At 44.6% G+C, this 22,500-nt stretch overlaps 1 pseudogene; it reads right to left on the reverse strand.

Moving 5' to 3' along the window:
- LOC106575051 (glypican-6-like) overlaps window positions 1-22,500 on the reverse strand; it is a 359,575-nt pseudogene that overhangs the window by 51,295 nt on the left and 285,780 nt on the right.

Raw genomic sequence — 22,500 nt, forward strand, 5'->3', positions numbered from 1 at the left:
TCAGGAAGGAGAGTCCTCATTACTCTGATCCACTGATCCACACTGTAACTCAGGAAGTAGAGTCCTCATTACTCTGATCCACACTGTAACTCAGGAAGTAGAGTCCTCATTACTCTGATCCACACTGTAACTCAGGAAGTAGAGTCCTCATTACTCTGATCCACACTGTAACTCAGGAAGTAGAGTCCTCATTACTCTGATCCACTGATCCACACTGTAACTCAGGAAGTAGAGTCCTCATTACTCTGATCCACTGATCCACACTGTAACTCAGGAAGTAGTCCTCATTACTCTGATCCACACTGTAACTCAGGAAGTAGAGTCCTCATTACTCTGTCCACTGATCCACACTGTAACTCAGGAAGTAGAGTCCTCATTACTCTGATCCACTGATCCACACTGTAACTCAGGAAGTAGAGTCCTCATTACTCTGATCCACACTGTAACTCAGGAAGTAGAGTCCTCATTACTCTGATTCACTGATCCACACTGTAACTCAGGAAGTAGTCCTCATTACTCTGATCCACACTGTAACTCAGGAAGTAGAGTCCTCATTACTCTGATCCACACTGTAACTCAGGAAGTAGAGTCCTCATTACTCTGATCCACTGATCCACACTGTAACTCAGGAAGTAGTCCTCATTACTCTGATCCACACTGTAACTCAGGAAGTAGAGTCCTCATTACTCTGATCCACACTGTAACTCAGGAAGTAGAGTCCTCATTACTCTGATCCACACTGTAACTCAGGAAGTAGAGTCCTCATTACTCTGATCCACACTGTAACTCAGGAAGTAGAGTCCTCATTACTCTGATCCACTGATCCACACTGTAACTCAGGAAGGAGAGTCCTCATTACTCTGATCCACTGATCCACACTGTAACTCAGGAAGTAGAGTCCTCATTACTCTGATCCACACTGTAACTCAGGAAGTAGAGTCCTCATTACTCTGATCCACTGATCCACACTGTAACTCAGGAAGTAGAGTCCTCATTACTCTGATCCACACTGTAACTCAGGAAGTAGAGTCCTCATTACTCTGATTCACTGATCCACACTGTAACTCAGGAAGTAGTCCTCATTACTCTGATCCACACTGTAACTCAGGAAGTAGAGTCCTCATTACTCTGATCCACACTGTAACTCAGGAAGTAGAGTCCTCATTACTCTGATCCACTGATCCACACTGTAACTCAGGAAGTAGAGTCCTCATTACTCTGATCCACTGATCCACACTGTAACTCAGGAAGTAGAGTCCTCATTACTCGATCCACACTGTAACTCAGGAAGTAGAGTCCTCATTACTCTGATCCACTGATCCACACTGTAACTCAGGAAGTAGAGTCCTCATTACTCTGATCCACACTGTAACTCAGGAAGTAGAGTCCTCATTACTCTGATCCACTGATCCACACTGTAACTCAGGAAGTAGAGTCCTCATTACTCTGATCCACTGATCCACACTGTAACTCAGGAAGTAGAGTCCTCATTACTCTGATCCACACTGTAACTCAGGAAGTAGAGTCCTCATTACTCTGATCCACACTGTAACTCAGGAAGTAGAGTCCTCATTACTCTGATCCACTGATCCACACTGTAACTCAGGCTCTGGGAGAATATGTCCGTGTCCCAAATGGCACAATATTCCCTATATAGTGCACTACTTTTAACCGGAGGCCAATGTTAATATTTTGGACGTCATTTTGGATTTGAGGTAAAATGGGATCCCTGAACCAAAAATCTGTGATTAAAATTACACGAGTTGAAAGATTCAAACCCCTTCAAGGAACTTTCGTTTAATTTCGATGTCCGAGCTCACTTGTTTTCATTAAGGCACAACATCAAAATAAACGTTAAAACTATATTTATTTTTGTCAGGCAGGACAATACAGCACTGAATGAGAACACATCCGACTTGGAAAGTTCTATCAAAATCAGCTACTGAAAAGTAAAACTTCCATTCATCATAAATATCTTTTGTTGATGTTTCCACCTGTTGTATCTGTGTTTATTAAAGGTATCTGTTTCCACCTGTTGTATCTCTGTGTTTAAAGGTACACTGTTTCCACCTGTTGTATCTCTGTGTTTATAGATCTCTGTTTCCACCTGTTGTATCTCTGTGTTTATAGACCTCTGTTTCCACCTGTTGTATGTCTGTGTTTATAGGTCCTCTGTTTCCACCTGTTGTATGTCTGTGTTTATAGATCTCTGTTTCCACCTGTTGTATCTCTGTGTTTATAGATCTCTGTTTCCACCTGTTGTATCTCTGTGTTTATAGGTCCTCTGTTTCCACCTGTTGTATGTCTGTGTTTATAGAACTCTGTTTCCACCTGTTGTATCTCTGTGTTTATAGATCTCTGTTTCCACCTGTTGTATGTCTGTGTTTATAGGTCCTCTGTTTCCACCTGTTGTATCTCTGTGTTTATAGATCTCTGTTTCCACCTGTTGTATCTCTGTGTTTCCACCTGTTGTATCTCTGTGTTTATAGATCTCTGTTTCCACCTGTTGTATCTCTGTGTTTAAAGGTATCTGTTTCCACCTGTTGTATCTCTGTGTTTAAAGGTATCTGTTTCCACCTGTTGTATGTCTGTGTTTATAGATCTCTGTTTCCACCTGTTGTATCTCTGTGTTTAAAGGTATCTGTTTCCACCTGTTGTATCTCTGTGTTTATAGATCTCTGTTTCCAAGAGGTATTAAGACCTAACGCTGTTTATTTGTGTGTATAGGGCAGATAACGGACTACTTGTATTCCACATTTTTACAATTGTCACGCCCTGACCTGAGAGAGATGGTTTATTTCTCTGTTTAATTAGGTCAGGGTGTGATATGGGATGGGCATTCTATGTTTTATATTTCTATGTTTTGGCCAGGTATGGTTTCCAATCAGAGGCAGCTGCCTATCGTTGTCTCTGATTGGGAACCATACTTAGGCAGTCCTTTTTTCCCATTGTACTGCTCTGCAAGACGTGACGGGTTGTTTTTCCATTGTTTATTATTTTGCTTTTTAATAAGTGTTCTGAGTTAAAAAAAAAAATATCAAGATGAACACTTACCCACGCTGCACCTTGGTCTACTCCTTCGGACAACCGTTACAGAAATAATAGAGCTTGGAATATAGTGTTACATGAGCTTCCCCCTTTCCCCTTCCCCATCCAGCCTGGTATTATTCTGACCGGTCCATAAATTACATGATGTTGTTTTGTTCTACCTTGGGGGGAAGGTAAGGGATTGTCAAAAACTAAAGTCTATGAGGATTGGCCACCGGCATCCATCATATACAGTAACAGTCAAAAGTTTTACAACACCTACTACATTGTAGAATAATAGTGAAGACATCAAAACTATGAAATAACACATATGGAGTCATGTAGTAACCAAAATAAGTGTTAAAAGAAATCAAAATATATTTTATATTTGAGATTCTTCAAAGTTGTCACCCTTTGTCTTGATGACAGCTTTGCACACTCTCCTGTAGCTATACAGCTAGACTACAGCCTCCTGTAGCTATACAGCTAGACTACAGCCTCCTGTAGCAGAATCAGACACTACAGCTAGACTACAGCCTCCTGTAACAGAATCAGACACTAAAGCGATACAGCTAGACTACAGCCTCCTGTAGCAGAATCAGACACTACAGCTATACAGCTAGACTACAGCCTCCTGTACCTATACAGCTAGACTACAGCCTCCTGTAGCTATACAGCTAGACTACAGCCTCCTGTATTAGAATCAGACACTACAGCTAGACTACAGCCTCCTGTAACAGAATCAGACACTACAGCGATACAGCTAGACTACAGCCTCCTGTAGCAGAATCAGACACTACAGCTATACAGCTAGACTAATGCCTCCTGTAGCTATACTGCTAGACTACAGCCTCCTGTAGCTATACAGCTAGACTACAGCCTCCTGTAGCTATACAGCTAGACTACAGCTATACAACTGGACTTCAGCCTCCTGTAGCTATAGAGCTAGACTACAGCCTCCTGTAGCTATACAGCTAGACTACAGCCTCGTGTACCTATACAGCTAGACTACAGCTATACAGCTAGACTACAGCCTCCTGTACCTATACAGCTAGACTACAGCTATACAGCTAGACTACAGCCTCCTGTACCTATACAGCTAGACTACAGCTATACAGCTAGACTACAGCCTCCTGTAGCTATACAGTTAGACTACAGCCTCCTGTACCTATACAGCTAGACTACAGCTATACAGCTAGACTACAGCCTCCTGTAGCTATACAGTTAGACTACAGCCTCCTGTACCTATACAGCTAGACTACAGCTATACAGCTAGACTACAGCCTCCTGTAGCTATACAGCTAGACTTCAGCCTCCTGTAGCTATACAGCTAGACTACAGCCTCCTGTAGCTATACAGCTAGACTACAGCTTCCTGTAGCAGAATCAGACACTACAGCTATACAGCTAGACTACAGCCTCCTGTAGCAGAATCAGACACTACAGCTATACAGCTAGGCTACAGCTTCCTGTAGCAGAATCAGACACTACAGCTATACAGCTAGACTACAGCCTCCTGTAGCAGAATCAGACACTACAGCTATACAGCTAGACTACAGCCTCCTGTACCTATACAGCTAGACTACAGCCTCCTGTAGCAGAATCAGACACTACAGCTATACAGCTAGACTACAGCCTCCTGTAGCTATACAGCTAGACTACAGCCTCCTGTAGCAGAATCCGACACTACAGCTATACAGCTAGACTACAGCCTCCTGTAGCAGAATCAGACACTACAGCTATACAGCTAGACTACAGCCTCCTGTAGCTATACAGCCAGCCTACAGCCTCCTGTAGCTATACAGCTAGACTACAGCCTCCTGTAGCAGAATCAGACACTACAGCTATACAGCTAGACTACAGCCTCCTGTAGCTATACAGCTAGACTACAGCCTCCTGTAGATATACAGCTAGACTACAGCCTCCTGTAGCAGAATCAGACACTACAGCTATACAGCTAGACTACAGCCTCCTGTAGCAGAATCAGACACTACAGCTATACAGCTAGACTACAGCCTCCTGTAGCTATACAGCTAGACTACAGCCTCCTGTAGCTATACAGCTAGACTACAGCCTCCTGTAGCTATACAGCTAGACTACAGCTATACAGCTAGACTACAGCCTCCTGTAGCTATACAGCTAGACTTCAGCCTCCTGTAGCAGAATCAGACACTACAGCTATACAGCTAGACTACAGCCTCCTGTAGCATAATCAGACACTACAGCTATACAGCTAGACTACAGCCTCCTGTAGCAGCATCAGACACTACAACTATACAGCTAGACTACAGCCTCCTGTAGCAGAATCAGACACTACAGCTATACAGCTAGACTACAGCCTCCTGTAGCTATACAGCTAGACTACAGCCTCCTGTAGCTATACAGCTAGACTACAGCCTCCTGTAGCTATACAGCTAGACCACAGCCTCCTGTAGCTATACAGCTGGACTACAGCCTCCTGTAGCTATACAGCTAGACTACAGCTATACAGCTAGACTACAGCCTCCTGTAGCTATACAGCAAGACTTCAGCCTCCTGTAGCAGAATCAGACACTACAGCTATACAGCTAGACTACAGCCTCCTGTAGCATAATCAGACACTACAGCTATACAGCTAGACTACAGCCTCCTGTAGCAGCATCAGACACTACAACTATACAGCTAGACTACAGCCTCCTGTAGCAGAATCAGACACTACAGCTATACAGCTAGACTACAGCCTCCTGTAGCTATACAGCTAGACTACAGCCTCCTGTAGCTATACAGCTAGACTACAGCCTCCTGTAGCTATACAGCTGGACTACAGCCTCCTGTAGCTATGCAGCTAGACTACAGCCTCCTGTAGCTATACAGCTGGACTACAGCCTCCTGTAGCAGAATCAGACACTACAGCAATACAGCTAAACTACAGCCTCCTGTAGCAGAATCAGACACTACAGCTATACAGCTAGACTACAGCCTCCTGTAGCAGAATCAGACACTACAGCTAGACTACAGCCTCCTGTAGCAGAATCAGACACTACAGTGATACAGCTAGACTACAGCCTCCTGTAGCTATACAGCTAGACTACAGCCTCCTGTAGCAGAATCAGACACTACAGCTATACAGCTAGACTACAGCCTCATGTAGCTATACAGCTAGACTACAGCCTCCTGTAGCTATACAGATAGACTAAAGCCTCCTGTAGCTATACAGCTAGACTACTGCCTCCCTGTAGCTATACAGCTAGACTACAGCTATACAGCTATACAGCTAGACTACAGCCTCCTGTAGCTATACAGCTAGTCTACAGCCTCCTGTAGCAGCATCAGACACTACAGCTATACAGCTAGACTACAGCCTCCTGTAGCAGAATCAGACACTACAGCTATACAGCTAGACTACAGCCTCCTGTAAATATACAGCTAGACTACAGCCTCCTGTAGCAGAATCAGACATTACAGCTATACAGCTAGACTACAGCCTCCTGTAGCAGAATCAGACAATACAGCTATACAGCTAGACTACAGCCTCCTGTAGCAGCATCAGACACCACAGCTATACAGCTAGATCACAGCCTCCTGTAGCTATACAGCTAGACTACAGCCTCCTGTAGCAGAATCAGACACTACAGCTATACAGCTAGACTACAGCCTCCTGTAGCTATACAGCTAGACTACAGCCTCCTGTAGCAGAATCAGACACTACAGCTATACAGCTAGACTACAGCCTCCTGTAGCATAATCAGACACTACAGCTATACAGCTAGACTACAGCCTCCTGTAGCAGCATCAGACACTACAACTATACAGCTAGACTACAGCCTCCTGTAGCAGAATCAGACACTACAGCTATACAGCTAGACTACAGCCTCCTGTAGCTATACAGCTAGACTACAGCCTCCTGTAGCTATACAGCTAGACTACAGCCTCCTGTAGCTATACAGCTAGACTACAGCCTCCTGTAGCTATACAGCTGGACTACAGCCTCCTGTAGCTATACAGCTAGACTACAGCTATACAGCTAGACTACAGCCTCCTGTAGCTATACAGCAAGACTTCAGCCTCCTGTAGCAGAATCAGACACTACAGCTATACAGCTAGACTACAGCCTCCTGTAGCATAATCAGACACTACAGCTATACAGCTAGACTACAGCCTCCTGTAGCAGCATCAGACACTACAACTATACAGCTAGACTACAGCCTCCTGTAGCAGAATCAGACACTACAGCTATACAGCTAGACTACAGCCTCCTGTAGCTATACAGCTAGACTACAGCCTCCTGTAGCTATACAGCTAGACTACAGCCTCCTGTAGCTATACAGCTGGACTACAGCCTCCTGTAGCTATGCAGCTAGACTACAGCCTCCTGTAGCTATACAGCTAGACTACAGCTTCCTGTAGCAGAATCAGACACTACAGCAATACAGCTAAACTACAGCCTCCTGTAGCAGAATCAGACACTACAGCTATACAGCTAGACTACAGCCTCCTGTAGCAGAATCAGACACTACAGCTAGACTACAGCCTCCTGTAGCAGAATCAGACACTACAGTGATACAGCTAGACTACAGCCTCCTGTAGCTATACAGCTAGACTACAGCCTCCTGTAGCAGAATCAGACACATACAGCTATACAGCTAGACTACAGCCTCATGTAGCTATACAGCTAGACTACAGCCTCCTGTAGCTATACAGCTAGACTAAAGCCTCCTGTAGCTATACAGCTAGACTACTGCCTCCTGTAGCTATACAGCTAGACTACAGCTATACAGCTATACAGCTAGACTACAGCCTCCTGTAGCTATACAGCTAGTCTACAGCCTCCTGTAGCAGCATCAGACACTACAGCTATACAGCTAGACTACAGCCTCCTGTAGCAGAATCAGACACTACAGCTATACAGCTAGACTACAGCCTCCTGTAAATATACAGCTAGACTACAGCCTCCTGTAGCAGAATCAGACATTACAGCTATACAGCTAGACTACAGCCTCCTGTAGCAGAATCAGACAATACAGCTATACAGCTAGACTACAGCCTCCTGTAGCAGCATCAGACACCACAGCTATACAGCTAGATCACAGCCTCCTGTAGCTATACAGCTAGACTACAGCCTCCTGTAGCAGAATCAGACACTACAGCTATACAGCTAGACTACAGCCTCCTGTAGCTATACAGCTAGACTACAGCCTCCTGTAGCAGCATCAGACACTACAGCTATACAGCTAGACTACAGCCTCCTGTAGCAGAATCAGACATTACAGCTATACAGCTAGACTACAGCCTCCTGTAGCAGAATCAGACAATACAGCTATACAGGTAGACTACAGCCTCCTGTAGCAGCATCAGACACCACAGCTATACAGCTAGACTACAGCCTCCTGTAGCTATACAGCTAGACTACAGCCTCCTGTAGCAGCATCAGACAGACTACAGCGATGCATCTCTCTGAGGGTAATGTTGACAAGTAGGAAGAGGACAGGGCAGATCCACAAGACAGATGAGATGAGTTGAGGTAAGAGGATTGAAAGGAGAGCTTACGCCGTGTTGCATTGTCCTCCACACTATCCTCTGGGAGCAGCAGAGAAACAGAGAAGAGAGGGATTTAATAGAAAGGCAGAGAGAGAGAGAGAGACACAGAGAGAGAAATAAAACATACAATGCTATGAATATATGCATTAGTTTGGAAACCAACAGCAACCATAGCAAGCGATAAATAGTCCTGGCAAGATACTTAATTCCCCTACCTCCTCTCTCTTTGGGAGTCTAAGCACCTCTCCACTCATGTTAATGCACCTGTCTCAATCATTATGTATTATTATGTATTATAAAATGTATTATGTATTATAAAATTCTCTCTTCAATATACATCTTTACTAAGACAAGTTCCTGTTATTATCATTCTGGGAGGGGTAACGTATCATCCTGGGAGGGGTAATGTATCATCCTGGGAGGGGTAATGTATCATCCTGGGAGGGTAATGTATCATCCTGGGAGGGGTAATGTATCATCCTGGAGGGGTAATGTATCATCCTGGATGGGTAATATATCATCCTGGAGGGGTAATGTATCATCCGGGGAGGGGTAATGTATCATCCTGGAGGGGTAATGTATCATCCGGGATGGGTAATGTATCATCCTGGAGGGGTAATGTATCATCCAGGGAGGGGGAATGTATCATAATGGGAGGTCCTGGGAGGGGTAATGTATCATCCTGGAGGGTAATGTATCATCCTGGAGGGGTAATGTATCATCCCGGAGGGGTAATGTATCATCCTGGGAGGGTAATGTATCATCCTGGAGGGGTAATGTATTATTCTGGGAGGGTAACGTACGCATCGGGGTCATCCCGGGAGGGGTAATATATCATCTAGGGAGGGGTAATGTATCATCCTGGGAGGGGTAATGTATCATTGCTGGGAGGGTAATGTATCCTGGGTGGGTAATGTATCATCCTGGAGGGGTAATGTATCATCCGGGAGAGGTAATGTATCATCCTGGAGGGGTAATGTATCATCCGGGATGGGTAATGTATCATCCTGGAGGGGTAATGTATCATCCAGGAGGGGAATGTATCATAATGGGAGGTCCTGGGAGGGGTAATGTATCATCCTGGAGGGGTAATGTATCATCCTGGAGGGGTAATGTATCATCCTGGAGGGGTAATGTATCATCCTGGGAGGGGTAATGTATCATCCTGGGAAGGGTAATGTGTCATCCTGGAGGGGTAATGTATCATCCTGGGAGGGGTAATGTATCATCCTGGGAGGGGTAATGTATCATCCTGGGAGGGTTAATGTATCATTCTGGAGAGGTAATGTATCATCCTGGGAGGGTTAATATATAATCCTGTAGGGGTAATGCATCATCCTGGGAGGGGTAATGTATCATCCTGGAGGGGTAATGTATCATCCTGGAGGGGTAATGTATCATCCAGGGAGGGGTAATGTATCATCCTTGAGGGGTAATGTATCATCCAGGGAGGGGTAATGTATCATCCTGGAGGGTAATATATCATCTTGGGAGGGGTAATGTATCATCCTGGAGGGGTAATGTATCATCCTGATCCTGGAGGGGTAATGTATCATCCAGGGAGGGGTAATGTATCATCCTTGAGGGGTAATGTATCATCCAGGATGGGTAATGTATCATCCTGGAGGGTAATGTATCATCTTGGAGGGGTAATGTATCATCCTGGAGGGGTAATGTATCATCCTGATCCTGGAGGGGTAATGTATCATCCTGGGAGGGTAATGTATCATTTCGGAGAGGTAATGTCATCCTGGAGGTTGTAATATAGACCCCGTAGGGGTAACATCATCTGGGAGGGTTTGTATCATTCTGAGGTGCAAGTATCAACCTTAGAGGGCATGTGGTCCAGGAGGGGTAAATCCATCCTTAGGGGTAATGTAGTCACGGGAGGGGTAATGTATCATCCCGGAGGTATCCTGTGTAATCTGGAGAATGTATCATCCTGTGGAGGGGTAATGTATCATCCGGGAGGGTAATGTATCCTTGAGGGGTTGTTCATCCAGGAGGGTAATGTATCATCCTGGAGGAGTAATATATCATCTTGGGAGGGGTAATGTATCATCCTGGAGGGGTAATGTATCATCCTGGAGGGGTAATGTATCATCCTGGGAGGGGTAATGTATCATCCTGATCCTGGGAGGGGTAATGTATCATCCTGGGAGGTGTAATATATCATCCTGGAGGGGTAATGTATCATCCTGGAGGGGTAATGTATCATCCTGGGAGGTGTAATATATCATCCTGGAGGGGTAATGTATCATCCTGGAGGGGTAATGTATCATCCTTGGAGGGGTAATGTATCATCCTTGGAGGGGTAATGTATCATCCTGGGAGGGGTAATGTATCATCCTGGGAGGGGTAATGTATCATCCTTGGAGGGGTAATGTATCATCCTGGGAGGGGTAATGTATCATCCTGGGAGGGGTAATGTATCATCCTGGAGGGGTAATGTATGTAAATATGTATTGACATGCATGTGTTGTTTCCTTGAGCTCTTTGTTCCCATAAAACCCTCCAGGGTTTAACCACCAGCTCTCTGTTCCCATAAAACCCTCCATGATTTGACCACCAGCTCTCTGTTCCCATAAAACCCTCCAGGGTTTGACCACCAGCTCTCTGTTCCCATAAAACCCTCCAGGCTTTGACCACCACTTCGTATACCCCAGGTAACAGTAGAGTGAAAGAGTGCTTGAGAGCAGAGTGCACACTTCACTCTCTTCACCCCCTTGGGGAGATGAGAAGACGGTGGGAGAACGAGGGCGTCAAGTCAGTTTATGACTCAACACAGAGCCATGACCTGAACATGGAGCTGAGGATTCAACCGAAAGGAGGGGGATTGTGTTCCAAATGGAGCCCCATTCCCTTTTTATTCTGCACTACCTTTTGACCCGGGGCCATCAAAACTAGTGCACTATATAGGGAATAGGGTTCCATTTTGGACTCACAGGGGATAATATAACAGCGATTTAATCTCCAACTATCTCTCTGCTGGTTCTCTCAGGAGACAGTACGATTCCACAGAGATAGTGACTTCTATAACATTGATAGATACTCTGATACTACAGAGGTCCTCTCCCTGCCACCCACTGTCCTCCTCTCTTACCAGTCTGTCCTCCTCTCCTACCAGTCTGTCCTCCTCCCTTACCAGTCTGTCCTCCTCTCTTACCAGTCTGTCCTCCTCCCTTACCAGTCTGTCCTCCTCTCTTACCAGTCTGTCCTCCTCTCTTACCAGTCTGTCCTCCTCTCTTACCAGTCTGTCCTCCTCTCCTACCAGTCTGTCCTCCTCTCTGTCCTCCTCTCTTACCAGTCTGTCCTCCTCTCCTACCAGTCTGTCCTCCTCCCTGTCCTCCTCTCCTACCAGTCTGTCCTCCTCTCTTACCAGTCTGTCCTCCTCTCCTACCAGTCTATCCTCCTCTCTGTCCTCCTCTCTTACCAGTCTGTCCTCCTCTCCTACCAGTCTGTCCTCCTCTCTTACCAGTCTGTCCTCTTCCCTGTCCTCCTCTCTTACCAGTCTGTCCTCCTCTCTTACCAGTCTGTCCTCCTCTCTTACCAGTCTGTCCTCCTCTCTTACCAGTCTGTCCTCCTCTCCTACCAGTCTGTCCTCCTCCCTGTCCTCCTCTCCTACCAGTCTGTCCTCCTCTCCTACCAGTCTGTCCTCCTCTCTTACCAGTCTGTCCAGGCTGGTGCCAGCGGCCGTAGTGGGCCTCTCCTCTGGGCTGTAGGGTCTGAAGCGGGCGTTGAAGACATCAGAGATTCCCCTGGTTGATCTGCTGCCGGCCATCCCAGACGGCTTGGGCTGACCACACCCCTGGAACACCTGGGCGACCACAGAGAGACACACCCAGTTAACTAACCTACTTTACAATCAGCCAAGTAGGACAGAGATATACAGAGAGACACACCCAGTTAACTAACCTACTTTACAATCAGCCAAGTAGGACAGAGATATACAGAGAGACACACCCAGTTAACTAACCTACTTTACAATCAGCCAAGTAGGACAGAGATATACAGAGAGACAAACCCAGTTAACTAACCTACTTTACAATCAGCCAAGTAGGACAGAGATATACAGAGAGACACACCCAGTTAACTAACCTACTTTACAATCAGCCAAGTAGGACTGGGATACACAGAGAGACACACCCAGTTAACTAACCTACTTTACAATCAGCGAAGTAGGACAGAGATATACAGAGAGACACACCCAGTTAACTAACCTACTTTACAATCAGCCAAGTAGGACTGGGATACACAGAGAGACACACCCAGTTAACTAACCTACTTTACAATCAGCCAAGTAGGACAGGGATATACAGAGAGACACACACAGTTAACTAACCTACTTTACAATCAGCCAAGTAGAACGGGGATACACAGAGAGACACACCCAGTTAACCAACCTACTTTACAATCAGCCAAGTAGGACTGGGATATACAGAGAGACACACCCAGTTAACTAACCTACTTTACAATCAGCCAAGTAGGACAGGGAAATACAGAGAGACACACCCAGTTAACTAACCTACTTTACAATCAGCCAAGTAGGACAGAGATATACAGAGAGACAAACCCAGTTAACTAACCTACTTTACAATCAGCCAAGTAGGACAGAGATATACAGAGAGACACACCCAGTTAACTAACCTACTTTACAATCAGCCAAGTAGGACTGGGATACACAGAGAGACACACCCAGTTAACTAACCTACTTTACAATCAGCCAAGTAGGACAGAGATATACAGAGAGACACACCCAGTTAACTAACCTAATTTACAATCAGCCAAGTAGGACTGGGATACACAGAGAGACACACCCAGTTAACTAACCTACTTTACAATCAGCCAAGTAGGACAGGGATATACAGAGAGACACACCCAGTTAACTAACCTACTTTACAATCAGCCAAGTAGAACGGGGATACACAGAGAGACACACCCAGTTAACCAACCTACTTTACAATCAGCCAAGTAGGACTGGGATATACAGAGAGACACACCCAGTTAACTAACCTACTTTACAATCAGCCAAGTAGGACTGGGATATACAGAGAGACACACCCAGTTAACTAACCTACTTTACAATCAGCCAAGTAGGACTGGGATACACAGAGAGACACACCCAGTTAACTAACCTACTTTACAATCAGCCAAGTAGGACAGGGATATACAGAGAGACACACCCAGTTAACTAACCTACTTTACAATCAGCCAAGTAGGACTGGGATATACAGAGAGACACACCCAGTTAACTAACCTACTTTACAATCAGCCAAGTAGGACGGGGATATACAGACAGACACACCCAGTTAACCTACTGTGGCGAAGACTAACCTACTTTAAAATCAGCCAAGTAGGACAGGGATATACAGAGAGACACACCCAGTTAACTAACCTACTTTACAATCAGCCAAGTAGTACAGGTATATACAGAGAGACACACCCAGTTAACCTACTGTGGAGAAGACGGGGGGAGGAGAGGGGAGGAAGGGGGGAGGAACGTGCAGAGACATCCATCTCCTCGGAAACATGGGTCCGTTCTTGGAACAGCTGGAAGCTCCATCATGCCGTAGCTCCATCATGCTGTAGCTCCATCATCATCAATACTCTCCTATCGACCGTGGACTTAAATACTCTCCTATGGACCGTGGGCTTAAATACTCTCCTATCGACCGTGGGCTTAAATACTCTCCTATCGACCGTGGGCTTAAATACTCTCCTATCGACCGTGGGCTTAAATACTCTCCTATCGACCGTGGGCTTAAATACTCTCCTATCGACCGTGGGACTTAAATACTCTCCTATCGACCGTGGACTTAAATACTCTCCTATCGACCGTGGGCTTAAATACTCTCCTATCGACCGTGGACTTAAAATACTCTCCTATCGACCGTGGACTTAAATACTCTCCTATCGACCGTGGGACTTAAATACTCTCCTATCGACCGTGGACTTAAATACTCTCCTATCGACCGTGGACTTAAATACTCTCCTATCGACTTAAATACTCTCCTATCGACCGTGGACTTAAAATACTCTCCTATCGACCGTGGACTTAAAATACTCTCCTATCGACCGTGGACTTACATACTCTCATATCGACCGTGGGCTTAAATACTCTCCTATCGACCGTGGACTTAAATACTCTCCTATCGATCGTGGACTTAAAATACTCTCCTATCGACCGTGGGCTTAAATATTCTCCTATCGACCGTGGATTTAAATACTCTCCTATCGACCGTGGACTTAAAATAAAATACTCTCCTATCGACTGTGGACTTAAATACTCTCCTATCGACCGTGGACTTAAATACTCTCCTATCGACGTGGACTTAAAATACTCTCCTATCGACCGTGGACTTAAATACTCTCCTATCGACCGTGGACTTAAATACTCTCCTATCGACCGTGGACTTAAATACTCTCCTATCGACCGTGGACTTAAAAATACTCTCATATCGACCGTGGACTTAAAATACTCTCCTATCGACCGTGGACTTAAATACTCTCCTATCGACCGTGGACTTAAAATACTCTCCTATCGACCGTGGACTTAAATACTCTCCTATCGACCGTGGACTTAAATACTCTCCTATCGACCGTGGACTTAAATACTCTCCTATCGACCGTGGACTTAAAATACTCTCCTATCGACCGTGGACTTAAAATACTCTCCTATCGACCGTGGACTTAAAATACTCTCCTATCGACCGTGGACTTAAATACTCTCCTATCGACCGTGGACTTAAATACTCTCCTATCGACCGTGGACTTAAAATACTCTCCTATCGACCGTGGACTTAAAATACTCTCCTATCGACCGTGGACTTAAAATACTCTCCTATCGACCGTGGACTTAAATACTCTCCTATCGACCGTGGACTTAAAATACTCTCCTATCGACCGTGGACTTAAAATACTCTCCTATCGACCGTGGACTTAAAATACTCTCCTATCGACCGTGGACTTAAATACTCTCCTATCGACCGTGGACTTAAATACTCTCCTATCGACCGTGGACTTAAAATACTCTCCTATCGACCGTGGACTTAAAATACTCTCCTATCGACCGTGGACTTAAAATACTCTCCTATCGACCGTGGACTTAAATACTCTCCCTATCGACCGTGGACTTAAAATACTCTCCTATCGACCGTGGACTTAAAATACTCTCCTATCGACCGTGGACTTAAAATACTCTCCTATCGACCGTGGACTTAAAATAAACTCTCCTATCGACCGTGGACTTAAAATACTCTCCTATCGACCGTGGACTTAAAATACTCTCCTATCGACCGTGGACTTAAAATACTCTCCTATCGACCGTGGACTTAAAATACTCTCCTATCGACCGTGGACTTAAATACTCTCCTATCGACCGTGGACTTAAAATACTCTCCTATCGACCGTGGACTTAAAATACTCTCCTATCGACCGTGGACTTAAAATACTCTCCTATCGACCGTGGACTTAAATACTCTCCTATCGACCGTGGACTTAAAATACTCTCCTATCGACCGTGGACTTAAAATACTCTCCTATCGACCGTGGACTTAAAATACTCTCCTATCGACCGTGGACTTAAATACTCTCCTATCGACCGTGGACTTAAAATACTCTCCTATCGACCGTGGACTTAAATACTCTCCTATCGACCGTGGACTTAAAATACTCTCCTATCGACCGTGGACTTAAAATACTCTCCTATCGACCGTGGACTTAAAATACTCTCCTATCGACCGTGGACTTAAATACTCTCCTATCGACCGTGGACTTAAATACTCTCCTATCGACCGTGGACTTAAATACTCTCCTATCGACCGTGGACTTAAAATACTCTCCTATCGACCGTGGACTTAAATACTCTCCTATCGACCGTGGACTTAAAATACTCTCCTATCGACCGTGGACTTAAATACTCTCCTATCGACCGTGGACTTAAATACTCTCCTATCGACCGTGGACTTAAAATACTCTCCTATCGACCGTGGACTTAAATACTCTCCTATCGACCGTGGACTTAAATACTCTCCTATCGACCGTGGACTTAAAATACTCTCCTATCGACCGTGGACTTAAATACTCTCCTATCGACCGTGGACTTAAAATACTCTCCTATCGACCGTGGACTTAAATACTCTCCTATCGACCGTGGACTTAAAATACTCTCCTATCGACCGTGGACTTAAATACTCTCCTATCGACCGTGGACTTAAAATACTCTCCTATCGACCGTGGACTTAAAATACTCTCCTATCGACCGTGGACTTAAAATACTCTCCTATCGACCGTGGACTTAAAATACTCTCCTATCGACCGTGGACTTAAAATACTCTCCTATCGACCGTGGACTTAAAATACTCTCCTATCGACCGTGGACTTAAAATACTCTCCTATCGACCGTGGACTTAAAATACTCTCCTATCGACCGTGGACTTAAAATACTCTCCTATCGACCGTGGACTTAAAATACTCTCCTATCGACCGTGGACTTAAAATACTCTCCTATCGACCGTGGACTTAAAATACTCTCCTATCGACCGTGGACTTAAAATAATACTCTCCTATCGACTGTGGACTTAAATACTCTCCTATCGACCGTGGATTTAAATACTCTCCTATCGACGTGGACTTAAAATACTCTCCTATCGACCGTGGACTTAAATACTCTCCTATCGACCGTGGACTTAAATACTCTCCTATCGACCGTGGACTTAAATACTCTCCTATCGACCGTGGACTTAAAATACTCTCATATCGACCGTGGACTTAAATACTCTCCTATCGACCGTGGACTTAAAATACTCTCCTATCGACCGTGGACTTAAAATACTCTCCTATCGACCGTGGACTTAAATACTCTCCTATCGACCGTGGACTTAAATACTCTCCTATCGACCGTGGACTTAAATACTCTCCTATCGACCGTGGACTTAAAATACTCTCCTATCGACCGTGGACTTAAATACTCTCCTATCGACCGTGGACTTAAAATACTCTCCTATCGACCGTGGACTTAAATACTCTCCTATCGACCGTGGACTTAAAATACTCTCCTATCGACCGTGGACTTAAAATACTCTCCTATCGACCGTGGACTTAAAATACTCTCCTATCGACCGTGGACTTAAAATACTCTCATATCGACCGTGGACTTAAAATACTCTCCTATCGACCGTGGACTTAAATACTCTCCTATCGACCGTGGACTTAAATACTCTCATATCGACCGTGGACTTAAATACTCTCCTATCGACCGTGGACTTAAAATACTCTCCTATCGACCGTGGACTTAAATACTCTCCTATCGACCGTGGACTTAAATACTCTCCTATCGACCGTGGACTTAAAATACTCTCCTATCGACCGTGGACTTAAAATACTCTCCTATCGACCGTGGACTTAAAATACTCTCCTATCGACCGTGGACTTAAAATAAAATACTCTCCTATCGACTGTGGACTTAAATACTCTCCTATCGACCGTGGATTTAAATACTCTCCTATCGACGTGGACTTAAAATACTCTCCTATCGACCGTGGACTTAAATACTCTCCTATCGACCGTGGACTTAAATACTCTCCTATCGACCGTGGACTTAAATACTCTCCTATCGACCGTGGACTTAAAATACTCTCATATCGACCGTGGACTTAAATACTCTCCTATCGACCGTGGACTTCAAATACGCTCCTATCGACCGTGGACTTAAAATACTCTCCTATCGACCGTGGACTTAAATACTCTCCTATCGACCGTGGACTTAAATACTCTCCTATCGACCGTGGACTTAAATACTCTCCTATCGACCGTGGACTTAAATACTCTCCTATCGACCGTGGACTTAAAATACTCTCCTATCGACCGTGGACTTAAATACTCTCCTATCGACCGTGGACTTAAAATACTCTCCTATCGACCGTGGACTTAAAATATTCTCCTATCGACCGTGGACTTAAAATACTCTCCTATCGACCGTGGACTTAAAATACTCTCCTATCGACCGTGGACTTAAATACTCTCCTATCGACCGTGGACTTAAATACTCTCCTATCGACCGTGGACTTAAAATACTCTCCTATCGACCGTGGACTTAAAATACACTCCTATCGACCGTGGACTTAAAATACTCTCCTATCGACCGTGGACTTAAAATAAAATACTCTCCTATCGACTGTGGACTTAAATACTCTCCTATCGACCGTGGATTTAAATACTCTCCTATCGACGTGGACTTAAAATACTCTCCTATCGACCGTGGACTTAAATACTCTCCTATCGACCGTGGACTTAAATACTCTCCTATCGACCGTGGACTTAAATACTCTCCTATCGACCGTGGACTTAAATACTCTCCTATCGACCGTGGACTTAAAATACTCTCATATCGACCGTGGACTTAAATACTCTCCTATCGACCGTGGACTTAAAATACTCTCCTATCGACCGTGGACTTAAAATACTCTCCTATCGACCGTGGACTTAAATACTCTCCTATCGACCGTGGACTTAAATACTCTCCTATCGACCGTGGACTTAAAATACTCTCATATCGACCGTGGACTTAAATACTCTCCTATCGACCGTGGACTTAAAATACTCTCCTATCGACCGTGGACTTAAATACTCTCCTATCGACCGTGGACTTAAATACTCTCCTATCGACCGTGGACTTAAAATACTCTCCTATCGACCGTGGACTTAAATACTCTCCTATCGACCGTGGACTTAAAATACTCTCCTATCGACCGTGGACTTAAAATATTCTCCTATCGACCGTGGACTTAAAATACTCTCCTATCGACCGTGGACTTAAAATACTCTCCTATCGACCGTGGACTTAAAATACTCTCCTATCGACCGTGGACTTAAAATACTCTCCTATCGACCGTGGACTTAAAATACTCTCCTATCGACCGTGGACTTAAAATACTCTCGTATCGACCGTGGACTTAAAATACTCTCCTATCGACCGTGGACTTAAAATACTCTCCTATCGACCGTGGACTTAAAATACTCTCATATCGACCGTGGACTTAAAATACTCTCCTATCGACCGTGGACTTAAAAGACTCTCATATCGACCGTGGACTTAAATACTCTCCTATCGACCGTGGACTTAAAATACTCTCCAATCGACCGTGGACTTAAATACTCTCCTATCGACCGTGGACTTAAATACTCTCCTATCGACCGTGGACTTAAAATACTCTCCTATCGACCGTGGACTTAAAATACTCTCCTATCGACCGTGGACTTAAAATACTCTCCTATCGACCGTGGACTTAAAATACTCTCCTATCGACCGTGGACTTAAAATACTCTCATATCGACCGTGGACTTAAAATACTCTCCTATCGACCGTGGACTTAAAATACTCTCCTATCGACCGTGGACTTAAAATACTCTCCTATCGACCGTGGACTTAAAATACTCTCCTATCGACCGTGGACTTAAAATACTCTCCATTCGACCGTGGACTTAAAATACTCTCCATTCTAGACCGACGGACACCAGGGTCTCTGCTTTTCTGAAGAGTCTTAACTTATTGAACGAAACTTAAGGTAAAGACGAGGTTCTGCTTATGGAATTATAAACACCAAGGTAGAAAATATGGACCTGATATTAAAAAAACAACAACAAGCTTCTCTTTAATTAAACAAAACATACCTAGTACTTACAAAAAACAGAGAGTTTGTCAACAAAGAGAACATTTAAAAGTTGTAATTACTCTGTCTATACGATAAATACAACAGTAGTGAAATGCTGAATACAACAGGTGTAGTAGACCTCACGGTGAAATGCTGAATACAACAGGTGTAGTAGACCTCATAGTGAAATGCTGAATACAACAGGTGTAGTAGACCTCACAGTGAAATGCTGAATACAACAGGTGTAGTAGACCTCATAGGGAAATGCTGAATACAACAGGTGTAGTAGACCTCACAGTGAAATCCTGAATACAACAGGTGTAGTAGACCTTACAGTGAAATCCTGAATACAACAGGTGTAGTAGACCTTACAGTGAAATGCTGAATACAACAGGTGTAGTAGACCTCACAGTGAAATGCTGAATACAACAGGTGTAGTAGACCTCACAGTGAAATGCTGAATATAACAGGTGTAGTAGACCTCACAGTGAAATGCTGAATACAACAGGTGTAGTAGACCTTACAGTGAAATGCTGAATACAACAGGTGTAGTAGACCTCACAGTGAAATGCTGAATACAACAGGTGTAGTAGACCTCACAGTGAAATGCTGAATACAACAGGTGTAGTAGACCTCACAGTGAAATGCTGAATACAACAGGTGTAGTAGACCTCACAGTGAAATGCTGAATACAACAGGTGTAGTAGACCTTACAGTGAAATACTGAATACAACAGGTGTAGTAGACCTCACAGTGAAATGCTGAATACAACAGGTGTAGTAGACCTTACAGTGAAATGCTGAATACAACAGGTGTAGTAGACCTTACAGTGAAATGCTGAATACAACAGGTGTAGTAGACCTTACAGTGAAATGCTGAATACACAGGGGGTACCGGTATAGAGTCAATGTGGAGGCTATATACAGGGGGTACCGGTACAGAGTCAATGTGGAGGCTATATACAGGGGTACCGGTACAGAGTCAATGTGGAGGCTATATACAGGGGGTACCGGTACAGAGTCAATGTGGAGGCTATATACAGGGGGTACCGGTACAGAGTCAATGTGGAGGCTATATACAGGGGGTACCGGTACAGAGTCAATGTGGAGGCTATATACAGGGGGCACCGGTACAGAGTCAATGCAAATACTCTGGGTAGCCATTTGATTAGCTGTTCATGAGTCTTATGGCTTGGAGGTAGAAGCTGTTTAGAAGCCTCTTGGACCTAGACTTGGCGCTTCGGTACCGCTTGCCGTGTGGTAGCAGAGAGAACAGTCTATGACTAGGGTGGCTGGAGTCTTTGACAATTTTTAGGGCCTCCATCTGACACCGCCTGGTATAGAGGTCCTGGATGGCAGGAAGCTTGGCCCCAGTGACGTACTGGGCCGTTCGCACTACCCTCTGTCGGAGACCGAGCAGTTACCATACCAGACAGTGATGCAACCAGTCAGGATGCTCTCGATGGTGCAGCTGATAAAGTTATATAGGATATATAGATATAGTTAGTATGCCAGAAGATCCCGGCTGCCGGACACTATTTCCCTGTTTTTAGGGCCCATAATGCAATTCTTCCTGAAAATTGCGGAAAATATTTTTCAGATTTGAAGAAAGTGGCGGAAAATATGCAGTATGTACCTGTATGCTAGCTAGTTACCTAACGTTAGCTGGCTACTTATACATGGAACTTGCCAGGCAGGATTTTAACTATCTGTAATATCACAGTTAGCGTCTTAGCGTGTTCCTAGTATGAACTAACTACCCAACGTTTATTACACTTTATTATTCACATCATTCTTAGCTAAGTGGTTGTGCGCTTCAACGGACGTTGTTAATCCTGGCTATCTATTCCGATTTCGGAGCGCTCTCGCGTAGAATACCTGATGAATTCTACGAACGCTCAACACCCGTTGAATATGGCCGGTGTCAGTAAAACATTGGCAAAAAAAAGCGGCATTAAATTGTTTTCCAACAGCATAGTTACATTTACCAACGTTCTTACTGAAAACAGCCTAACCAGCTCTGCTAGAGAGTACAATGGCCAGAGTGGGGTCTCTCTTCTCTTTTTGTCTAATAGATACTCTTGCCAGCTGTTAGCTCCGGTGCTTGTTGCCGCTGACGTCCTTCTACTCTTGCCGCCAGACGGTCGCTCCCAAGTGGCTCGAAACGACGCTCTGAATTTACGAACGGACAACCTGACAACGCTCTGGATTTACCTTAGCTGAAACTGTCATGTTGTCTGTCTTTACCTTAGCTGAAACAGTCATGCTGTTGTCTTTACCTTAGCTGAAACGGTCATGCTGTTGTCT

The sequence above is a fragment of the Salmo salar genome, chromosome ssa16 (assembly GCF_905237065.1).
Source record: "Salmo salar chromosome ssa16, Ssal_v3.1, whole genome shotgun sequence".
In the NCBI taxonomy this organism is placed as follows: Eukaryota; Metazoa; Chordata; class Actinopteri; order Salmoniformes; family Salmonidae; genus Salmo; species Salmo salar.